This window comes from Nerophis lumbriciformis, linkage group LG28 (genome assembly GCF_033978685.3).
Source record: "Nerophis lumbriciformis linkage group LG28, RoL_Nlum_v2.1, whole genome shotgun sequence".
Classification (NCBI taxonomy): Eukaryota; Metazoa; Chordata; class Actinopteri; order Syngnathiformes; family Syngnathidae; genus Nerophis; species Nerophis lumbriciformis.
Genome location: NC_084575.2, coordinates 26919522 through 26943898, shown reverse-complemented (window position 1 = coordinate 26943898; position 24377 = coordinate 26919522). Strand labels below are relative to the sequence as shown.

The 24377-nt window shown below is 37.6% G+C and overlaps 1 protein-coding gene across 1 annotated transcript in view; it reads right to left on the bottom strand.

Annotated features, from left to right (window-relative positions):
* LOC133571017 (contactin-4-like) overlaps positions 1-20464 on the bottom strand; it is a 443628-nt gene extending 423164 nt beyond the window's left edge. Inside the window, exon 1 of the mRNA XM_061923981.2 lies at positions 19978-20464. The gene's annotated coding sequence lies outside the window, so the exon portion shown is untranslated. The remainder of the gene's footprint in view (positions 1-19977) is intronic.
* Between the last annotated feature and the right edge of the window lie 3913 nt (positions 20465-24377).

Sequence of the window (24377 nt, the reverse complement as noted above, 5' to 3'; positions counted from 1 at the left end):
AGAGCATGAGGAGGTTGAGGTGGGCGGGGTTGAATTGGGGGAGGGGGAGGGGGTAGCTGGGGGTGTATAGTGTAGCGTCCCGGAAGAGTTATTGCTGCAAGGGGTTCTGGGTATTTCTTCTGTTGTGTTTATGTTGTGTTACGGTGCGGATGTTCTCCCGAAATGTGTTTGTCATTCTTGTTTGGTGTGGGTTCACAGTGTGGCGCATATTTGTAACAGTGTTAAACTTGTTTATACCGCCACCCTCAGTGGGACCTGTATGGCTGTTGACCAAGTATGAATTGCATTCACTTGTGTGTGTGAAAGAAAAAATATCTTTACAGAAGACATTTAAAGCACAGAACCAAAGAAACTGAACACAAATATAAAACGTACAAAAATAAGTTAACACAAATAATAAAGCACAGCAAAAGAACACATTACTGTAACCTATTAGAACAACATAAAAATAGCATCCAGGGTACGTGGAAAGTTTTAAATGGTATCATTAAAAAAAACATGACAAATAAGGAACATCCAAGCTATTTCATAGAAAATAATCAAACTATAAATGACCCTAAGGAAATAACGGATGCTTTTAACACCTTCTTTGTGAACGTTGGACCTACTTTAGCAAATGGAATTGTACAACCTGAAAACAGTGTCAAATTTAATGAACAAACCATTCAAAGCAACTTAGAATCGTTTTTTATTTCCCCCGTTTATGAAAGTGAAATCACAGAAATTGTAAATTCTCAGAAAAACAAGAAGTCAACAGACTGCTGTGACTTGGACTTTTCTCTGATTAAAGAAATTGTTGATTTTATAGCTGTTCCCTTCACTTATATATGTAATATTTATTTTATAAAAGGAGTTTTCCCAAAGAAAATGAAAACGGCAAAAGTTATTCCCATCTTCAAAAGTGGAGATAAGCATCAGTTCACCAACTATAGGCCTATTTCTCTACTCTCACAATTTTCAAAAGTCCTTGAAAAAATTTTTGTGTCAAGATTAGACAGTTTTATTGATAAGCATCACTTGCTAAGTGAACACCAATACGGTTTTCGACCAAACAGGTCCACTTCCATGGCAGTGATGGAACTAGTTGAGGAGGTAACCACTGCAATTGATAAGAGGGAGTTTGTTGTTGGCGTTTTTATTGACCTGCGCAAGGCCTTTGACACCATCGATCACACATTACTTTTAAACAAAATGCAGAGGTATGGTTTTAGAGGTCTTGCTCATGATTGGTTGAAAAGTTATCTTGGTGGTAGAGAACAGTATGTGCATATGAACAATGTAGATTCAGATAAAAAGATTATAACATATGGAGTGCCCCAAGGTTCTGTACTGGGACCAAAATTGTTTTTATTGTATATTAATGATATCTGCAAAATCTTTAAAAAACTCAATTGTATTCTCTTTGCTGACGATACAAGTCTGTACTGTTCTGGGCAAGACCTTGGCCAACTCTTAGAGGCTGTAGAGAGCGAACTCCACATACTAAAGCAATGGTTTGATGCCAATAAACTGTCAATCAACCTAAATAAAACAAAATATATAATTTTTGGAAATAGGAAAAATAACATACAGTGTCATATAAGAATTGATGATATGGAGATAGAAAGGGTGTATTCAACAAAAATTTTGGGAATCTATATAGATGATAAATTAAATTGGAAACTGTACATAAATATACTTAAGACAAAGATGGCAAAAAATATTGCTATGTTATATAAAATCAAAAACTCCGTAAATCAAACGGCTCTTAATATGTTATATAATTCTTTCGTACTCCCTTATCTTAATTATTGTGTTGAAATCTGGGGTAACAATTACAAAACAAACATCAACTCTATATTCTTACTTCAAAAGAAAGCGATTAGAATTGTAAATTATGCAGATTATCATGACCATACCAATGCTCTGTTCATTAAATTAAAAACATTAAAACTGCACGATCTTGTTGACCTCAACACTGCTATTGTGACGTACAAAGCTCACAACCACATGCTGCCTCGGTGTCTACAGGAGAGGTTCATACCCAGAGAGAATCCCTATGACCTCAGAGGTTCAGCTGTCTTCCAGAAAGCTAAGATAAGAACAAGCTTAAAAAGTAGATGTGTTTCTGTCAGGGGGGTTCAACTGTGGAACAGCTTGGATGATTCCTTAAAATGTTCCAGGTCCATTCACACATTTAAAAAACACTTTAAGACCAATGTCTTGGAAAAATATATCACTCTTGAATCAACACAGTAGTTAATACTATGATCAATGTTAATTAAAATACTAAATGTGGGATATAAATAATAATGGAAGTATAATTGTTTGTATATAGTATATAAAATGGTACAAAGGTTTAACACGCGTATAAGGATATTTCACATGCCTTTACTGTGTATATACTTGAACAGTGTTCATATTGTGTATAATGTGTATTTATAATATGTTGTACAAAAGACATTTCATAATTTTCGGAAGTTCATCTTGTACTTGACATTGTTTATAGGGTTAGGCGCTATAAGTGTTCAACTTCAGCCTAAACCCTTTCGGTCTGCAACATTTTCATTTTCAATCTATGAATGTACAACTGTTTGTTTGTTTTTTGTTGACCATTGACCGAAGAATAAACTTTACTTACTTACTTACTTACTAAAAGCCGTATATATTATGTGACTGGGCCGGCACGCAAAGGCAGTGCCTTTAAGGTTTATTGGCGCTCTGTACTTCTCCCTACGTACGTGTACACAGCGGCGTTTTAAAAAGTCATACATTTTACTTTTTGAAACCGATACCGATAATTTTGAAACCGATACCGATAATTTCCGATATTACATTGTAAAGCATTTATCGGCCGAAAATATCGGCAGTCCGACATCCGGCAACAGTCCGTCGCTCCTCTTTTACTTCTCAGACCAGCTCCTCGATAGTTGTGTATCTTTTGCAATCAAGCAAAACACAACAAAAATGTAACAAAGAAGGGTAATAAACCCCTACAATATGATGTATCATCACGTAAAAAATTGCTTCCACATGCGTTCCGGACTGGCTGCCACTCTGCTTTGTTCCTGGATTACCGTAATAACTCGAAAAACACCCAGAAGTGCAGCTTTCGACCATTGAAATAATTTCTATAGTTCAAGACTTACGGTCATTTAAGAACAGCACAGCACATTAGGGATGTCCCGATCTGATATTTGGATCGGATCGGCTGCCGATATTTGCCAAAAATGGCGTATCGGCAAGGCATGGGAAAATGCCGATCCAGATCCAGTTTAAAAAAAAACTCCGGTCCGTGTTTTCCAACGCACAGATTTAAATAATACATTCCACTTTTCTGCTGCTCCGTAATTTCCGTTCCGCATTTTCCAGCACACCTTCAACACATCCACAGGTCTGTGGATTCTCACGCAGTTGCATTTAGCTGCTGGCACTACACAACAGGCTCTTCTCACTCTTTCCTGTGTCTCCCTCTCACAGACAGCAAGTGCACCTTCTTACAAACGTCACATACTGTCACGACATACGTCACATACTGTCACGTCATACATCACATACGTATACTCCCTCCCCGAGCAGAGAGGTAGCAGCATGGCTAACGTTAGCTGTGTTGCTAGCGCAGCCGTGCGAGCAACGCTCCCTCTAAGGTGCTCGCCTGTGCAATTGCGCACTGTTTAAGCGTCCTCTGCGCATAGCAAATCTATGCCACGCACAAAATCAAATAAAAAAATAAGCGCATAACAATTTTCGACACACGGACACGACAGAGAAAACAGTTTTCGTCATCATTGTTCAAATATTGTGACGTCTGTCGAGACGCTTATCTCCATTCGGTGCCACACGTCCACACCATCAAAATCCCGAGGCAAAAATTTCCACATCAACACCGTATGAAAAAATTAGTGATTTTTTTAGTTGTGATTTCCTTCTCTGCATGAAAGTTTAAAAGTAGCATATATTAATGCAGTATGAAGAAGAATGTTTTAATGTAGACATGCAAGCCTTGAAAGAACATTTTGAAAATCAAGACTACATTTCCTGCAAATGGGTGCATTTCTACCCTATATTTTAACTTTAGATTTATTCTCATATCAAACTCTTTTGGCTGTCTTTTTGACACTTACATCAGGCGCCCCCCTCCACACCCTGGATTATAAATAATGTAAATAATTCAATGTGATTATCTTGTGTGATGACTGTATTATGATGATAGTATATATCTGATAGTATATATCTGTATTATGAATCAATTTAAGTGGACCCCGACTTAAACAAGTTGAAAATCTTATTCGGGTGTTGCCATTTAGTGGTCAATTGTACGGAATATGTACTTCACTGTGCAACCTACTAATAAAAGTCTCAATCAATCAATCAAAACACATAGAATCATCATACTGCTGTGATTATATGCATCAAGTGTTCATTCAAGGCTAAGGCAAAATATCGAGATATATATTGTGTATCGCAATATGGCCTTAAAATATCGCAATATTAAAAAAAGGCCATATCGCCCAGCCCTAGTTCCATGATGCCATTTCTGTTTGTCATGTATAATTTTGTCTATTTTGTGTTTATCCTTGAATAAACAGGTCAGTTTCTTGTTACCAACCATTGTGTATTATTCAAACTCCCCTAATTCAGCTGGCTAGTTGTTATCAATTTTCGACACACGGACACGACAGAGAAAACAGTTTTCGTCATCATTGTTCAAATATTGTGACGACTGTCGAGACGCTTATCTCCATTCGGTGCCACACGCCCACACCATCAAAATGCCGAGGCAAAAATTTCCACATCAACACCGTATGAAAAAATTAGTGATTTTTTTAGTTGTGATTTCCTTCTCTGCATGAAAGTTTAAAAGTAGCATATATTAATGCAGTATGAAGAAGAATGTTTTAATGTAGACATGCAAGCCTTGAAAGAACATTTTGAAAATCAAGACTACATTTCCTGCAAATGGGTGCATTTCTACCCTATATTTTAACTTTAGATTTATTCTCATATCAAACTCTTTTGGCTGTCTTTTTGACACTTACATCCGGCGCCCCCCTCCACACCCTGGATTATAAATAATGTAAATAATTCAATGTGATTATCTTGTGTGATGACTGTATTATGATGAAAGTATATATCTGATAGAATATATCTGTATTATGAATCAATTTAAGTGGACTCCAACTTAAACAAGCTGAAAAACTTATTCGGGTGTTGCCATTTAGTGGTCAATTGAAAGGAATATGTACTTCACTGTGCAACCTACTAATAAAAGTCTCAATCAATCAATCAAAACACACAGAATCATCATACTGCTGTGATTATATGCATCAAGTGTTCATTCAAGGCTAAGGCAAAATATCCACATATATATTGTGTATCGCAATATGGCCTTAAAATATCGCAATACTAAAAAAAGGCCATATCGCCCAGCCCTAGTTCAATGATGCCATTTCTGTTTGTCATGTATAATTTTGTCTATTTTGTGTTTATCCTTGAATAAACAGGTCAGTTTCTTGTTACCAACTATTGTGTATTATTCACACTCCCCTAATTCAGCTGGCTAGTTGTTATCAAGAGTACTAAAACCCTTTTCAACATGATTCTGACAACTAAGTAGGCTAAATAACTTTAAACTTTAATACATGCTCGGATTGGCCAGTATCGGTCAGTATCGGTATCGGATCGGAAATGCAATAACAATATCGGTATCGGATCGGAAGTGCAAAAACCTGGATCGGGACATCCCTACTGCACATCATAATGGCGGCGACAGTTTTGATGTTAAAGGTCTAAAAAAATGATGTAGAACGTCCGGCGGGCTGGATTGAAAATCTTAACGGGCCGCATGTGGCCCGCGGGCCGTATTTTGCCCAGGTCTGATTTAAGTGATTCAGTTTGAGAATTACTGCTATAAATCACCGCATTGAAAACACTCAATTGTCACAAATTTTCCCAGCCTCTCAATCATAATATTCATACAGCAAAGAATTGATTTATTGTTTGTAAATTTTCGCCTTCATCTACCACACCAAATGTTCTGAGTTTCTCTGATAGGGAAAGACAACAGCTTTGTTCCTTGGGTAGCTTGAGAGATAAGTACTTAATAGAATAATTAAAAATGACCTCGATGACACATTTATTTAATAGTTCGAGTGAAAAGCCTATGATTAATTTTTAATGCTGCAGCTCTTCCAGGATACATTGGCTGCTCTTCCAGGATACTTTGGTTGTCAAGCTATGCATCATCACTCTTGACTGGCTTGTTGACTGCTCTGCCCCATCAGACCATTAAAAGGCTATTTTCCCTGTGAAGTTGTATCTGGGCCTTCTGGACCACATCACACGTGCATGGAATCCTGATATTCAAACTACCACTTCTCACATTATTAACATAAGTCAGGGGTGTCCAAATTATGGCCTGCGGGACAAATTCGGCCTGCCAGAGTCTTCAGTGAGGTCCGGGAGAGATCACAAGTTTAACAAGAAGATTGGCGTGTTTTTGCTTAAACCAAGATCCCTGTCAATTGACTCAGAGTGATTTTGCTGCCCCCTTGTGGGCAAAGATAAAAGCGAGGGTCGATGACCATGAGTTGCATTCGAAAACCTATGGTATAAATTACCTATAACCTACAAATAAAGTTAATACAGATTAAACAACACACCTCCTCCTCGTTTGTGGACATTATAAAACACGCTATATATTATTTAAAATTCATACTTGCCAACCCTTCCGGATTTTCCGGGAGACACAACAACAGCAGTCACGTTTTCGTCTACCGTAAAGCAGTTTGTCTGCCGTAAACAGCAATGTTGTGACACTCTTAAACAGAGCAATACTGCCATCTACTGTACATGCATATGTGACAATAACATCTAGGGCTTTTAGAGAGTGTAGTGCACAACTGCGCACACAACAAGGAGACAAAGCAGAATGCATCATCAGAGAGGGTGTTCAGCATGGTTAGAAAAATAGTGACAGAGAATAGAACAAGGATGGACAATTCAACCCTTAACTCAACAATGAGTAGATGAGTGTTATGTGTGTGTATATGTGTAAATAAATTATATATATATATATATATATATATATATATATATATATATATATATATATATATATATATATATATATAATAAAAAAAATAAATAAATAAATAAATATATATATATATATATATATACATATAGCTAGAATTCACTGAAAGTCAAGTATTTCTTATATATATATATATATATATATATATATATATATAGCTAGAATTCACTGAAAGTCAAGTATTTCTTATTTATATATATATATATATATATATATATATATATATATATATATATATATATATATATGAAATACTTGACTCCTCCCCTCTTAACCACGCCCCCAACCATATATATATATATATATTTATATTTGTATATATATATATATATATATATATATATATATATATATATATATATATATATATCTATATATATATATATATATATATATATATATGCCCACTGCTCCCCTCACCTCCCAGGGGGTGATCAAGGGTGATGGGTCAAATGCAGAGAATAATTTCGCCACACCTAGTGTGTGTGTGACAATATTTGGTGTATATATATATATATATATATATATATATACACCAAATATATATATATATATATATATATATATATATATATATATATATATATATATATATATATATATATATGTGTATAGTATGTATTTATGTCTATGTACACACACATATGTATAAGCTATATATATCTATATATACAGTATATTGTTACTTACATGCCATCGGCATCACAAGTCATTTTACTAGTGTTCTATGTCAAATCAAGAATCAGCCAATGTGTTTATAGTGGTCCAAGTTCCTCTGTACGACAGGATCACTCTAGTGTTTTTAGGAATTTTCTGCAAAAAAAAAAATGTTCGTCTCCCAAGTTACGAACTGAACTCGAGGTCTGGTATAGTCATTCCCGGGTCGGATTTGGCCCCCGGGCCATCATTTGAATTGAGCCCACTGCCTATAGTTACCTGTATGAGTTCTAGCCAGCAACAGCCAGAAGGTTCGAGCTCCGATTTAGCTTGGCCCATTCTCTGTCAGTAATGTGCATGTTCTCCCCGGGCGTGTGTGAATCTGAGTGGTAATAGCAAAGAGTCCAGGGTGTACCCACCTCTTAAAGCAGCAACGTTTATACTGCATCATATTCCTGTTTCATGCACGAATAATTCCCAATGTAGTGAACATCTGTTGAACATGCAAGCCGTAGGAAGTCAATTAGGAAAGAACACTATTGGTGGGTAAATAAAACAATGCAAATCCATTCTACATTGTAGCAACTTTTTGTTTGTTTTCTTGAAAATCTTAGTAAATAATAGGCCTGAGCTGATAACACATGTTGCTCAATCATATATTGACCTACAAATTATTGCTGGTACACGATATTATTGCCATTGTTTTTTTGAGAACAAAATGACCACTGATGTAATGACAACACATAAGAATAATGAAAGTATACCCTTTACAAATGCGATCAACTTGTGTTTCTTGTATATTTTAACATTGTAATTGAAATGTAAACTTTTAAATACCAATGTAGATTCCTAATGAAGCCTTAGCTTGACGCTCCTCTACTTTCTCCGGCTCCCGCTTGCTGCGGCAACAACAAACAAAACGCCAGACGCTCCTCTTTGTTTTGTATCGTTTACTCGTCAACTTAATCGTTCAAAATCGTAAAAACAATAACGACGTGGGAACAAATGAATGGCAAAATGAAGCGAGTTTGTTACAGTAAGACCATACCACCATACCTGACTGCCATTACCCATAATACATTGTGTCCAAACCATATTACCACACAGATCCTTCCGCCATATACGCAATTAAACAGGTACGTATTCTTCACTGTATTAAAGCAGTACAAAATAGTACATCATCAAAGTATTCAGACAAATGTAATAATTACAAATAAAGTGTACCTTATAATTATTCTAAGCATGCAATATATACTTTTTCATATTATGCAAATAAAGTAAATAGTCCCATTTTGGCTGAATAAACATAAAGCACCTTCCATAAAATGTAAATTAAATTTTTAGGCTCCTACAACCAAGTTAAATAAAGCCAACAAATAATAAAAATAAAATATACTCTGTCAGCAAAATGTTGCACTTGAATAAAACATCACAACCAAAATCAATAAAATAGGTTCTGTCTCTGTAAAGGAGGTGTGGGGCACCCTTAAATATACACAACCAAGGCAATAAACAATATGGATAAATAAAGTTATTATTATCCTGGTATTGTTGAATGTGCTCAAAAAGTACTTATACACAAACAGACATTTTAACTACCGGTAAGTGTTTTTGTTTTTTTACTAAAATAAATAGCCACACAGTATAGTTTCTTGGCAGGGGAAACATCAAATATTGTTCTGGCTTCCTAAGAACCATATTATTTGTATTTGTGTGTTTATCTTATTCCATTTTAAATTGTAAAGGGCGATCAGTTGTTTCACTTCCGGTTTATGTGACTGTGGGGGGAGGTGTAGTCAGCGCTGCCTGTAGGAGCAAAAGTCACCGCCGCTGTCCAGGGTGCTGAGGACGAGCACCATCGGGCAGGGGCGGGGCATGTGCTGACGGCGAGACACAGCTGGCAGATGATTAGATTTCACAGGTGGTACGTGTTAATCTAATCATCTGTTGTTTTTAACAGTAAGCGGCCGGGAGCAGAGGAAGAGAGAGGATACGGACGTGACTGAAAAGTCACGTTCTGAGAGAGAAAACTTTGTATCAAACATATATGATCATTGAAAACCTTGTTAAACCTGCACGCTGGGCTCCTGTGCCGTCAGTGAGGTCACGTGAATTTACTTCCTGTTGAACGTACTCCGTGCCTGTCTTAACTTGTCGAGTTTATCGATCACTTTGTGCAAAAATAGCACAATATTTATGTTTAATGTGAATACTGTAGCTCAGTTGTTTAGACAACAATGTGTTTCGACAAATTTAGATTAGGAAATGACATTTCGTAACGGGGAAAGACGTTAACTTTATTGTATACATATTTGCATTTAAGCTAGCACCAGTCCGTCAGCATCAAAGTGCAGTTATGAATGACGGTTTTTCAACCATTTTGAAATAATACTGTAATACTAACCGCCGAGAGTTTTACAGCGGGTGTTATAACTACCGTTTATTTGTAGTTCAAACGCCCGCAGCCGCAGAAAACGGTGCAAAAGAGTGACCACTCTTGCAGACCGTCTCGCTTACCGAACACGCACTAAAAAAACACAATCTTAGATATAAACGCAAGAGCCACATGCGAATAGGGAGCCACAGGTTGGCCAGCCATGCACTACGTGATGCTAGCGAGCCAGCGGCATCGCTTCGCCGCACAACGAGTCTATGGAAACAACTTAGTAAGAAGCAAAAGAAAAATAACCAACCATGGATGGCAAAATGATTACAGAATGCTTGTAACAAAAAAAATACATTATATACAACATTTAACATAAATATATATAGAGGCAAAAAGTAAGTACAAAACAAGCTAACTAGCATCTTACGAGCATGTAAGAAATATTACTGCAGTCAATTATTACGCAGCAACAAAACTAACATTAGAGCAAAATCTAGCATCCTAAATTGATTAAGAACTTCATTGAGGATGTATTTGTATATTATTTGATTGTATAAGGAAGTGAACCAACAAATGTGTTAGAAATTGCTATGAAACGGAAAAGGAGTAGTATTAAATAAACTCTGCTTCTTCCTACTCCTTTGGTCATGTTGTAATGAGAAATTGGAAATATGTGATATATTATATTGTAACTACTGTTGTTCCGGTACTGGTACCAAAATATTTTTCGATACTTTTCGGTACTTTTCGATACTTTTCTAAAATAAAGGGGACCACAAAAAATTGCATTATTGGCTATATTTTGACAAAAAATCTTACGGTACATTAAACATATGTTTCTTATTGCAAGTTTGTCCTTAAATAAAATAGTGAACATACAAGACAACTTGCGTTTTATTAGTAAGTAAGCAAACAAAGGCTCCTAATTTAGCTGCTGACATATGCAGTAACATATTGTGTCATTTTCCATTCCATTATTTTGTCAAAATTATTAAGGACAAGTGGTAGACAATGAATTATTAATCTACTTGTTAATTTTCTGTTAATATCTGCTTAATTTCTATTTTACGTGTTCTATCTACACTTCTGTTAAAATGTAATCATGTAATACCGGTACTTTTTAGAGGCGGTGTAGTACCAAATATGATTCATTAATATTGCGGTACTATACTAATACCAGTATACCGTACAACCCTAATTGTAACCATAACTTAGGGAAAAAGGTCGACTACACCTTGAACTGGGCGCCAGTCAGTTTAACGGCATCTTAAAAAAATGTCTTGAATAGAGGCGTCGCCTTACATTCAGGGTCGTTTTACATTCCGATCAATCAGGTAAAAAAATATTTAGAAGAATTAATGTTTTTTTAAATGTTCATTAAATTACCACGGCACCACCTCTTCTAACATGTTCTATCTACACTTCTGTTAAAATGTAATACCGGTACTTTTTAGAGGCGGTATAATACCGAATATGATTCATTAGTATCGCGATACTATTCTAATACCGGTATACCGTACAACCCTAATTGTAACTAATACCATAACCATAACTTAGGGAAAAAGGTGGACTACACCCTGAACTGGGCGCCAGTCCGTTAAACGGCATCTTAAAAAAATGTCTTGAAAAGAGGCGTCGCCTTACTTTCAGGGTTGTTTTATATTCCGATCAATCAGGTAAAAAAATATATAGAAGAATTAATGTTTTTTTAAATGTTCATTAGATTACCACGGCACCACCTCTTCTAACATGTTCTATCTACACTTCTGTTAAAATGTAATACCGGTACTTTTTAGAGGCGGTATAATACTGAATATGATTCATTAGTATCGCGGTACTATTCTAATACCGTACAACCCTAATTGTAACTAATACCATAACCATAACTTAGGGAAAAAGGTGGACTTCACCCTGAATTGGGCGCAAGTCAGTTAAACGGCATCTTAAAAAAATGTCTTGAAAAGAGGCGTCGACTTACATTCAGGGTCGTTTTATATTCCGATCAATCAGGTAAAAAAATATATAGAAGAATTAATGTTTTTTTAAATGTTCATTAGATTACCACGGCACCACCTCTTCTAACATGTTCTATCTACACTTCTGTTAAAATGTAATACCGGTACTTTTTAGAGGCGGTATAGTACCGAATATGTTGATTGGCAACACTAAATTGGCCCTAGTGTCTGAATGAGTGTGAATGTTGTCTGTTTATCTGTGTTGGCCCTGCGATGAGGTGGCGACTTGTCCAGGGTGTACCCCGCCTTCCGCCCGAATGCAGCTGAGATAGGCTCCAGCACCCCCTGTGACCCCGAAAGGGACAAGCGGTAAAAAAATGGATGGATGGATGGATGGATGATTCACTAGTATTGCGGTACTATACTAATTTACCGTACAACCCTAATTGTAACTAATACCATAACCACAACTTAGGGAAAAAGGTGGACTACACCCTGAACTGGGCGGCAGTCAGTTAAACGGTATCTTTAAAAAATGGCCTAAAAAGAGGCGTCGCCTTATATTCAGGGTTGTTTTATATTCCGATCAATCAGGTAAACAAATATATAGAATAATGAATGTTTTCTTTTAAATTGTCATTAATTTACCACAGCACCACCTCGTAGGGGGAGCTGTGAAGTCTGCAGGTTGGACTGCTGCAAATCCTGACAACATTTACAGCTAACTCTTTTTAAATATTAATGGAATAATCTGAACCACATTTGGATTAAATCCGACTTCATATGTTTAGTGACGGAACAAACCCCCGTAAAGAAAATATTGTATGTTTGGAAATACAATATTTGGAGAAAGAGTCCATTTCAGTCCCCCTGGGCACAATTAAAACTGAACCCATAGACCAAAAAAATAATTACTGACTTCTAAATAAATGGTCTAAAAGGACACAGGTGTGTATTGCAAGTTGTAAAAGTCAAGTGGCAATTAAAACAATGTATTTCCGTCATTTTTGATCAAATGTTAATCTAAGCAATGGGTTAATAACCCTCCACTTTTTCTTGGATGAATGTCATCTAAACCAGTGGTCCCCAACCACCGGTCCGGGGACCGGTATCGGTCCGTGACGCATTTGCTACCGGGCCGCAAGTGTGAATGCTCCAAAGCATTCACACAATTAATATGGTTTTCTACACCAAAATGCATCTATTTTTTTATTCAACTTCTTCTCCAGATGTTGGCACGCTCTACCTTCCACTTTTTTTTTATCCGATTCAAACCAATCCAATCGCAGGCTTTCCCTTGACAAATTCCCCAAATTCCCAGTTTTCCCAGAATTCCAGGTTTTCCGGGACATTTTTCCCATTCAAAATGAATTGGCTATTTTTCAAACTTCCACCATTTCCAAATTTTTCAACCAATTCAAACCATTCCACCTTCAACATATTCCACTCATCCTGGACGTGGAAACTATCATTTTTTCAAGTTCCAAAAAAATTCCAGGAATTCCCAGAATTCCAATTTCTTAAAACTCTGACTCTTTTTTCTGGCGACTACTCCTTCCACATTTTTCAACCGATTTCAACCGTTCCACCGTCAAAACATTCCTCTTACTCAGGACAAAAAACGAAGTTGTTTTTCGAACTGGAAAAATTCCCGGTTTTCCTGAAATTCCAGGAATTCCTTAATACCATTCCTCTATTAAAATTAATACTACTTCAACATTTCTTGACCGATTTGAAAAATCCCAACACCGACCATTTCATCTCAATCAGAACGTTACAATTTTTTTGCCTTTTCCCCAAAAATTACCTATTTTCTTATTGAAAAGAATGGGACATTTTTCAAAGTTCCACAAGTCCCACTTAAACCGTTCCAACTTCAAAATATTCAGAATCAATCAAATCCCTTTCAAAAACTGTAAAAAAAAATCCCGGATTTCCAAGAATTCTCTGTTTTTTAGGGACATTTACCCTTCACACTTCCACAATCCCAACATTTTTCAACCTATTCAAGCCATTCCACCTTCAACATATTCCACTCATCCTGGACATTCCAACTAAGTCTTTCGCAAAGTTCCAAACCAAATTCCGGTTTTCCTGGAAATTCAAACGCTTCAACATTTAAACTATTCTTACACTCATACTACATTCTGTCAGCATTGGAGCATTCACATGCAATTCCTTCAGGAATTGCCTCATCTAGTTAATTTATAAACTACCGCATTTTCTCTGATTTAACTTTCGGATTGTAGCCAAAGGCTCATTTTTTTTGGCTGTTTTTATCTGCCACATGTCGAAAGCCGGTCCGTGGCCATTTTTCAAACTCCCACCATTTCCAAATGTTTCAAACAATTCAAACCATTCCACCTTCAACAAATTCCACTCATCCTGGACATGGAAACTATAATTTTTTTCAAGTTCCCAAAACATTCCAGGAATTCCCAGAATTCCAATTTCTTAAAACTCTGACTCTTTTTTCTGGCGACTACTCCTTCCACATTTTTCAACCCATTTCAACTGTTCCACCGTCAAAACATTCCTCTTAATCAGGACAAAAAACGAAGTTGCTTTTCGAACTGGAAAAATTCCCGGTTATCCTGAAATTCCAGGAATTCCTTAATACCATTTCTGTATTAAAATTGTTACTACTTCAACATTTCTCGACCGATTTGAAAAATGCTAACACCGACCGTTTCATCTCATTCATAACATTAAGAATTTTTTGCATTTCCTAAAAAACTCCCCTCTTTTCCCATTGAAAAGAGTGGGACATTTTTCAAAGTTCCACAACTCCCACTCAAACCGTTCCAACTCCAAAATATTCAGCCTGTTCCAAGAATTGTGTGCTCCCTTTCAAAAACTGTAAAAAAAATTCCCGGATTTCCAAGAATTCTCAGTTTTTTAGGGACATTTACCATTCACACTTCCACAATCCCAACATTTTTCAACCTATTCAAGCCATTCCACCTTCAACATATTCCACTCATCCTGTACATTCCAACTAAGTCTTTCCCAAAGTTCCAAACCAAATTCCGGTTTTCCTGGAAATTCAAACGCTTCAACATCCAAACTATTCTTACACTCATACTACATTCTGTCAGCATTGGAGCATTCACATGCAATTCCTTCAGGAATTGCCTCATCTAGTTAATTTATAAACTACCGCATTTTCTCTGATTTAACTTTCGGATTGTAGCCAAAGGCTCATTTTTTTTGCTGTTTCTATCTGCCACAAGTCAAAAGCCGGTCCGTGGCCATTTTTCAAACTTCAACCATTTCCACATTTTTAACCGATTCAAACTATTCCACCTTCAACATATTGCACTCATCCTGGACATGGAAACTATAATTTTTTTCAAGTTCCCCAAAAATTCCAGGAATTCCCAGAATTCCAATTTCTTAAAACTCTGACTCTTTTTTCTGGCGACTACTACTTCCACATTTTCCAACCGATTTCAACCGTTCCACCGTCAAAACATTCCTCTTAACCAGGACAAAAAAACAAAGTTGTTTTTCCTTCTGGAAAAATTCCAGGTTTTCCTGAAATTCCAGGAATTCCTTAATACCATTTCTCAATTAAAAATGTTACTAGTTTAACATTTCTCGACTGATTTGAAAAATTCCAACATCGACCATTTTAACTCATTCAGAACATTAACAATTTTTTGCATTTCCCAAAAAATCCCTCTTTTCCCATTGAAAAGAGTGGGACATTTTTCAAAGTTCCACAACTCCCACTCAAACCGTTCCAACTTCAAAATATTCAGCCTGTTCCAAGAATTGTGTGCTCCCTTTCAAAAACTGTAAAAGAAAATTCCCGGATTTCCAAGAATTCTCAGTTTTTTAGAGACATTTACCGTTCACACTTCCACAATCCCAACATTTTTCAACCTATTCAAGCCATTCTACCTTCAACATATTCCACTCATCCTGTACATTCCAACTAAGTCTTTCCCAAAGTTCCAAACCAAATTCCGGTTTTCCTGGAAATTCAAACGCTTCAACATTCAAACTATTCTTACACTCATACTACATTCTGTCAGCATTGGAGCATTCACATGCAATTCCTTCAGGAATTGCCTCATCCAATTAATTTATAAACTACCGCATTTTCTCTGATTTAACTTTCGGATTGTAGCCAAAGGCTCATTTTTTTTGCTGTTTCTATCTGCCACAAGTCAAAAGCCGGTCCGTGGCCATTTTTCAAACTTCAACCATTTCCACATTTTTTAACCGCTTCAAACTATTCCATCGTCAACATATTCCACTCATCCTGGACATGGGAACTATCATTTTTTTCAAGTTCCCAAAAAATTACAGGAATTCCCAGAATTCCAATTCCTTAAAACTCTGACTCTTTTTTCTGGCGACTACTCTATCCACATTTTTCAACCCATTTCAACTGTTCCACCGTCTAAACATTCCTCTTAACCAGGACAAAAAAACAAAGTTGTTTTTACTTTTGGAAAAATTCCAGGTTTTCCTGAAATTCCAGGAATTCCTTAATACCATTTCTCAATTAAAAATGTTACTAGTTTAACATTTCTCGACCGATTTGAAAAATTCCAACATCGACCATTTCAACTCATTCAGAACATTAACAATTTTTTTAATTTCCTAAAAAAATCCCCTATTTTCCCATTGAAAAGAAAGGGACATTTTTCAAAGTTCCACAACTCCCACTCAAACTGTTCCAACTTCAAAATATTCAGCCTGTTCCAAGAATTGTGTGCTCCCTTTCAAAAACTGTAAAAAAAAATTCCTGGATTTCCAAGAATTCTCAGTTTTTTAGGGACCAACCTATTCAAGCCATTCCACCTTCAACATATTCCACTCATCCTGTACATTGCAACTAAGTCTTTCCCAAAGTTCCAAACCAAATTCCGGTTTTCCTGGAAATTCAAACGCTTCAACATTCAAACTATTCTTACATTCATACTACATTCTACATATTCCACTCATCCTGTACATTCCAACTAAGTCTTTCCCAAAGTTCCAAACCAAATTCCGGTTTTCCTGGAAATCCAAACGCTTCAACATTCAAACTATTCTTACATTCATACTACATTCTACATATTCCACTCATCCTGTACATTCCAACTAAGTCTTTCCCAAAGTTCCAAACCAAATTCCGGTTTTCCTGGAAAATCAAACGCTTCAACATTCAAACTATTCTTACATTCATACTACATTTTGTCAGCATTGGAGCATTCACCGAAGGAATTGCCTCATCTAGTTAATTTATAAACTACCGCATTTTCTCTGATTTAACTTTCGGATTGTAGCCAAAGGCTCATTTTCTTTTGCTGTTTTTATCTGCCACAAGTCAAAAGCCGGTCCGTGGCCATTTTTCAAACTTCAACCATTTCCACATTTTTTAACCGATTCAAACTATTCCACCTTCAACAAATTCCACTCATCCTGGACATGGAAACTATAATTTTTTTCAAGTTCCCAAAAAATTCCAGGAATTCCCAGAATTCCAATTTCTTAAAACTCTGACTCTTTTTTCTGGCGACTACTCCTTCCACATTTTTCAACCGGTTTCAACCGTTCCACCGTCAAAACATTCCTCTTAACCAGGACAAAAAAACGAAGTTGTTTTTCCTTCTGGAAAAATTCCAGGTTTTCCTGAAATTCCAGGAATTCCTTAATACCATTTCTCAATTAAAAATGTTACTAGTTTAACATTTCTCGACTGATTTGAACAATTCCAACATCGACCATTTCAACTCATTCAGAACATTAACAATTTTTTGCATTTCCCAAAAAATCCCTCTTTTCCCATTGAAAAGAGTGGGACATTTTTCAAAGTTCCACAACTCCCACTCAAACCGTTCCAACTTCAAAATATTCAGCCTGTTCCAAGAATTGTGTGCTCCCTTTCAAAAACTGTAAAAAAAAATTCCTGGATTTCCAAGAATTCTCAATTTTTTAGGGACATTTACCGTTCACACTTCCACAATCCCAACATTTTTCAACCTATTCAAGCCATTCCACCTTCAACATGGTCCGCTCATCCTGTACATTCCAACTAAGTCTTTCCCAAAGTTCCAATCCAAATTCCGGTTTTCCTGGAAATCCAAACGCTTCAACATTCAAACTATTCTTACATTCATACTACATTCTACATTTTCCACTCATCCTGTACATTCCAACTAAGTCTTTCCCAAAGTTCCAATCCAAATTCCGGTTTTCCTGGAAATCCAAACGCTTCAACATTCAAACTATTCTTACATTCATACTACATTCTGTCAGCATTGGAGCATTCACCTGCAATTCCTTCAGGAATTGCCTCATCTAGTTAATTTATAAACTATCACATTTTCTCTGATTTAACTTTCGGATTGTAGCCAAAGGCTAATTTTTTTTGCTGTTTTTATCTGCCACAAGTCGAAAGCCGGTCCGTGGCCATTTTTCAAACTTCCACCATTTCCACATTTTTCAACCGATTCAAACTATTCCACCTTTAACATATTCCACTCATCCTGGACATGGAAACTATCATTTTTTCAAGTTCCAAAAAATTCCAGGAATTCCCAGAATTCCAATTTCTTAAAACCCTTTTTTGACCCTTTTTTCTGGCGACTACTCCTTCCACATTTTTCAACCCATTTCAACCGTTCCAACGTCAAAACATTCCTCTTAACCAGGACAAAAAAACAAAGTTGTTTTTCCTTTTGGAAAAATTCCAGGTTTTCCTGAAATTCCAGGAATTCCTTAATACTATTTCTCAATTAAAAATGTTACTACTTCAACATTTCTCGACCAATTTGAAAAATTCCAACATCTACCATTTCAACTCATTCAGAACATTAACAATTTTTTTTATTTCCTAAAAAAATCCCCTCTTTTCCCATTGAAAAGAGTGGGACATTTTTCAAAGTTCCACAACTCCCACTCAAACCGTTCCAACTTCAAAATATTCAGCCTGTTCCAAGAATTGTGTGCTCCCTTTCAAAAACTGTAAAAAAAAATTCCTGGATTTCCAAGAATTCTCAGTTTTTTAGGGACCAACCTATTCAAGCCATTCCACCTTCAACATATTCCACTCATCCTGTACATTCCAACTAAGTCTTTCCCAAAGTTCCAAACCAAATTCCGGTTTTCCTGGAAATTCAAACGCTTCAACATTCAAACTATTCTTACATTCATACTACATTCTACATATTCCACTCATCCTGTACATTCCAACTAAGTCTTTCCCAAAGTTCCAAACCAAATTCCGGTTTTCCTGGAAATCCAAACGCTTCAACATTCAAACTATTCTTACATTCATACTACATTCTACATATTCCACTCATCCTGTACATTCCAACTAAGTCTTTCCCAAAGTTCCAAACCAAATTCCGGTTTTCCTGGAAATTCAAACGCTTCAACATTCAAACTATTCTTACATTCATACTACATTCTGTCAGCATTGGAGCATTCACCGAAGGAATTGCCTCATCTAGTTAATTTATAAACTACCGCATTTTCTCTGATTGAACTTTCGGATTGTAGCCAAAGGCTCATTTTCTTTTACTGTTTTTATCTGCCACAAGTCGAAAGCCGGTCCGTACAAATAATGCATACATTACACCTGGTCCTTGGGGGGAAAAAGGTTGGGGACCCCTGATCTAAACTTCCCACCCGGGATTGGTATCAAAACTGCAGTAGGTGGTCAACATCACAATTGTCAAATCCTAGGGATTATTATGGGCAGGGTCGATTGACTGGGATTAGGCTACTGACATCTGCAATAGATGCAGATTACTTTTTATTATTATTATTATCATGACTCCCAGCATGATCATTTCCTAACAAAGTGGACAGCAATCAAGCAGAAAGTGGAGAGAAGGCAACAACAATTAATTATTTGAAAAATGATTTGAGTGAAGTTGATGATCATCCAGACCAACACCTACCTGTTAGCCGAGAATTGTACACATGAATCCCACCGCCTCAGTTTAATCCGTTACCCACCAGACAAAGTGTCGCTGCCGGTCGCCAGTGATCCGAGATGCGGCTGCAGTATGACGGTTCCTCCGTGCGGCAGCACTACTGCGTCTCCATCCCACAACCTCCCCCTTTTTCTCTCTTCCCCTCCCCGCGTCAGAGTCGCCGAGTTGACGGCGTGAAGTCTCACCGGCTGTAAAAGTGAAGTCTCGGTGTTTGTCGCTGCGACGCGCCGAGCTCGACCTCCCTCCTACCGCGCCAGAGAAGGAGAGGAGCGGGGCGCACGCTGGCGGCCGGCGGGCTCAGAAAAGAGAGAGAGAGAGAGATAGGAGGGAGGGAGAAGAAAAAAAAAGAAAAAGAAGCCCTGTCTTGTGAGTCTCCCCGGACCAGCCTCTCAATGTGCCGGCCATCCAAGCGTAACAGACTCCCTCCTCCTCCTCCTTCTCACACGGCTCCCTTTCCCCCTCCTCTTCGCACTGTTGATGCTGGGACGCGGCGCTGAGTTAGCGATGGACCACTTTTCTTTTTTTTTTAAATAGCCACTTAACGCCAGAAAAAAGACGAAAGGAGTCTATCTTGACTATCAAACAACAAAACAAATGTTCCAATTCAGTCGTGTTTTGGCGCTGGATGGGCCTAGAGGGCGCTAATTGTTCTAAATTGTAAAAGTGGACCTCTTCCGGGTTTAAGCGATACTTGCCAACCTTGAGACCTCCGAATTCGGGAGATGTAAGTATTTCATAAACCCCGTTTCCATGAGTTAGGAAATTGTGTTAGATATCGGTCATGCTAAACACCGACATTTATTTGATAATACCACCTTAACATTTGACAACCAAACAATTACACAAAGCGACTCAGTAAAGAATCTGGGTATTATCTTCGACCCAACTCTCTCCTTTGAGTCACACATTAAGAGTGTTACTAAAACGGCCTTCTTTCATCTCCGTAATATCGCTAAAATTCGTTCTATTTTATCCACTAGCGACGCTGAGATCATTATTCCTGCGTTCGTTACGTCTCGTCTCGATTACTGTAACGTATTATTTTCGGGTCTCCCTATGTCTAGCATTAAAAGATTACAGTTGGTACAAAATGCAGCTGCTAGACTTTTGACAAGAACAAGAAAGTTTGATCATATTACGCCTATACTGGCTCACCTGCACTGGCTTCCTGTGCACTTAAGATGCGACTTTAAGGTTTTGCTACTTACGTATAAAATACTACACGGTCTAGCTCCAGCCTATCTTGCCGATTGTATTGTACCATATGTCCCGGCAAGAAATCTGCGTTCAAAGAACTCCGGCTTATTAGTGATTCCCAGAGCCCAAAAAAAGTCTGCGGGCTGTAGAGCGTTTTCTATTCGGGCTCCAGTACTATGGAATGCCCTCCCGGTAACAATTAGAGATGCTACCTCAGTAGAAGCATTTAAGTCCCATCTCAAAACTCATTTGTATACTCTAGCCTTTGAATAGCCCCCCTTTTTTTTAGACCAGTTGATCTGCCGTTTTTTTCTTTTCTCCTCTGCTCCCCCCTATCCCTTGTGGAAGGGGAGACACACAGATCCGGTGGCCATGGATGGGGTGCTGGCTGTCCGGGGTCGGGACCCGGGGTGGACCGCTCGCCTGTATATCGGTTGGGAACATCTCTGCGCTGCTGACCCATCTCCGCTCGGGATGGTTTCCTGCTGACCCCACTGTGGACTGGACTCTTACTGTTATGCTGGATCCACTATGGACTGTACTCTCACAATATTATGTTAGACCCACTCGACATCCATTGCATTCGGTCTCCCTAGAGGGGGGGGGGGTTACCCACATATGCGGTCCTCTCCAAGGTTTCTCATAGTCATTCACATCAACGTCCCACTGGGGTGAGTTTTTCCTTGCCCTTATGTGGGCTCTGTACCGAGGATGTCGTTGTGGCTTGTGCAGCCCTTTGAGACACTTGTGATTTAGGGCTATATAAATAAACATTGATTGATTGATTGATTGATGATATTCAGTTGAATATGCTACAAAGACAACATATTTGATGTTCAAACTTATAAACATTTTTTTTTTTTGCAAATAATCATTAACTTTAGAATTTGATGCCAGCAACACGTGACAAAGAAGTTGAAAAAAGGTGGCAATACTGATACAGTTGAGGAATGCTCATCAAACACTTATTGGAACATCCCACAGGTGAACAGGCAAATTGGGAACAGGTGGGTGCCGTGATTGGGTATAAAAGTAGATTCCATGAAATCAGGCCCGGCCCTAACCAATCTGGCGCCCTAGGCAAGATTTTAGGTGGCGCCCCCCCACATCGGCAGTGAAGTGTATATACTCACAAGAAACCGAATAGCTTTGTCTTTGACCTTTTTTTTACTTAAAGAAAGCAAATTAACAATCAGAATAGTTAACAAGATAAAAAAAATATGAATAAATAAATGAATGCAAAAAATAAAAAATGAATATATGAAATACAATATTTTTTACATACATATTGCTTAATTTACATTAATGATGTGCACTTTAACAACTAGGCTTACAACTATACCTAATATATAAAGGGGTGGAAAAGTGACTATTACCTGCAGGGCAAACATTAGCTAACCAGAAGGCAATAACAATGTAAACAAAAAACACCTGCTTAAAAGATCTAATACAAATGTCCCTGAGGAATGTAAGGTGGGAGTACTGTAATTACCTAACGTTACATTATTATTTTCCATAACAATTTAGCCCCCTCCACAATATTAACCCGACGTTAAAACAGAACTAGCTATTTATTGATTAGCAATTGCCGAATCATGTAACATTAGCTTAATGCTAAAAAGCCAGGTTACTATCACATTCTGTAACAGACAAATAATTTCATGTAGGCTAACGTTACCTACCTGCTACCTCTGTCTTTTCTTGTTTCTCCTTCTCTTCTTTTCTCTTTTTTCTTCCCTGGGCACATGACAGTTTTGGCCGTTTTGACATCTTGTGTTGATTTTTTGATGTGGTGACGTCCAAAAAGAGTCATGACACGGGAAGGGAGGGGGCGCACCGTGCGGGGGAGAGGGGGGGGCGTAATGTTGTAACAAATAATATTTCTATTAAATAGGCTTTACTTTGCATTTTAATTAACATGGGATTATTTTTTTGTATTTAGAAATAATAGTATCAACTTTTTTTTTTTTTTTTTTTTTTCTCCAACATTTGTGGCACTGGCGTGGCACTCCCTGATGGACGGCGCCCTTAGCATTTGCCTATACGGCCTATTCCACGGGCCGGCCCTGCTTGAGACCTCCGAATTCGGGAGGTGTAAGTATTTCATAAACCCCGTTTCCATATGAGTTAGGAAATTGTGTTCGATGTAAATATAAACGGAATACAATGATTTGTAAATGGGCTTTCACTTGTAGAGCACTTTTCTAACAGTGCTCTACGGGTTTGACACTACCATCTCATTCTATGAGGGATAGAGTCGTGGTCAAAAGTTTACATACAAACCCCGTTTCCATATGAGTTGGGAAATTGTGTTAGATGTAAATATAAACGGAATACAATACAAATCATTTTCAACCCATATTCAGTTGAATATGCTACAAAGACAACATATTTGATGTTCAAACTTATAAAAAAAATTTTTTTGCAAATAATCATTAACTTTAGAATTTGATGCCAGCAACACGTGACAAAGAAGTTGGAAAAAAGTTGGCAATAAATACTGATAAAGTTGAGGAATGCTCATCAAACACTTATTGGAACATCCCACAGGTGAACAGGCAAATTGGGAACAGGTGGGTGCCATGATTGGGTATAAAAGTAGATTCCATGAAATGCCCAGTGATTCACAAACAAGGATGGGGCGAGGGTCACCACTTTGTCAACAAATGCGTGAGCAAATTGTTGAACCGTTTAAGGAAAACCTTTCTCAACAAGCTACTGCAAGGAATTTAGGGATTTCACCATCTACAGTCCGTAATATCATCAAAGGGTTCAGAGAAATCACTGCACGTAAGCAGTGACCTTCGATCCCTAAGGCTGTACTGCATCAACAAGCGACATCAGAGTGTAAAGGATATCACCACATGGGCTCAGGAACACTTCAGAAACCCACTGTGAGTAACTACAGTTGGTCATTACATCTGTAAGTGCAAGTTAAAACTCTCCTATGCGAGGCAAAAACTGTTTATCAACAACACCCAGAAACGCCGTCGGCTTCGCTGGGCCTGAGCTCATCTAAGATGGACTGATACAAAGTGGAAAACGGTTCTGTGGTCTGACGAGTCCACATTTCAAATTGTTTTTGGAAACTGTGGACGTCGTGTCTTCCGGACCAAAGAGGAAAAGAACCATCCGGATTGTTATAGGCGCAAAGTTGAAAAGCCAGC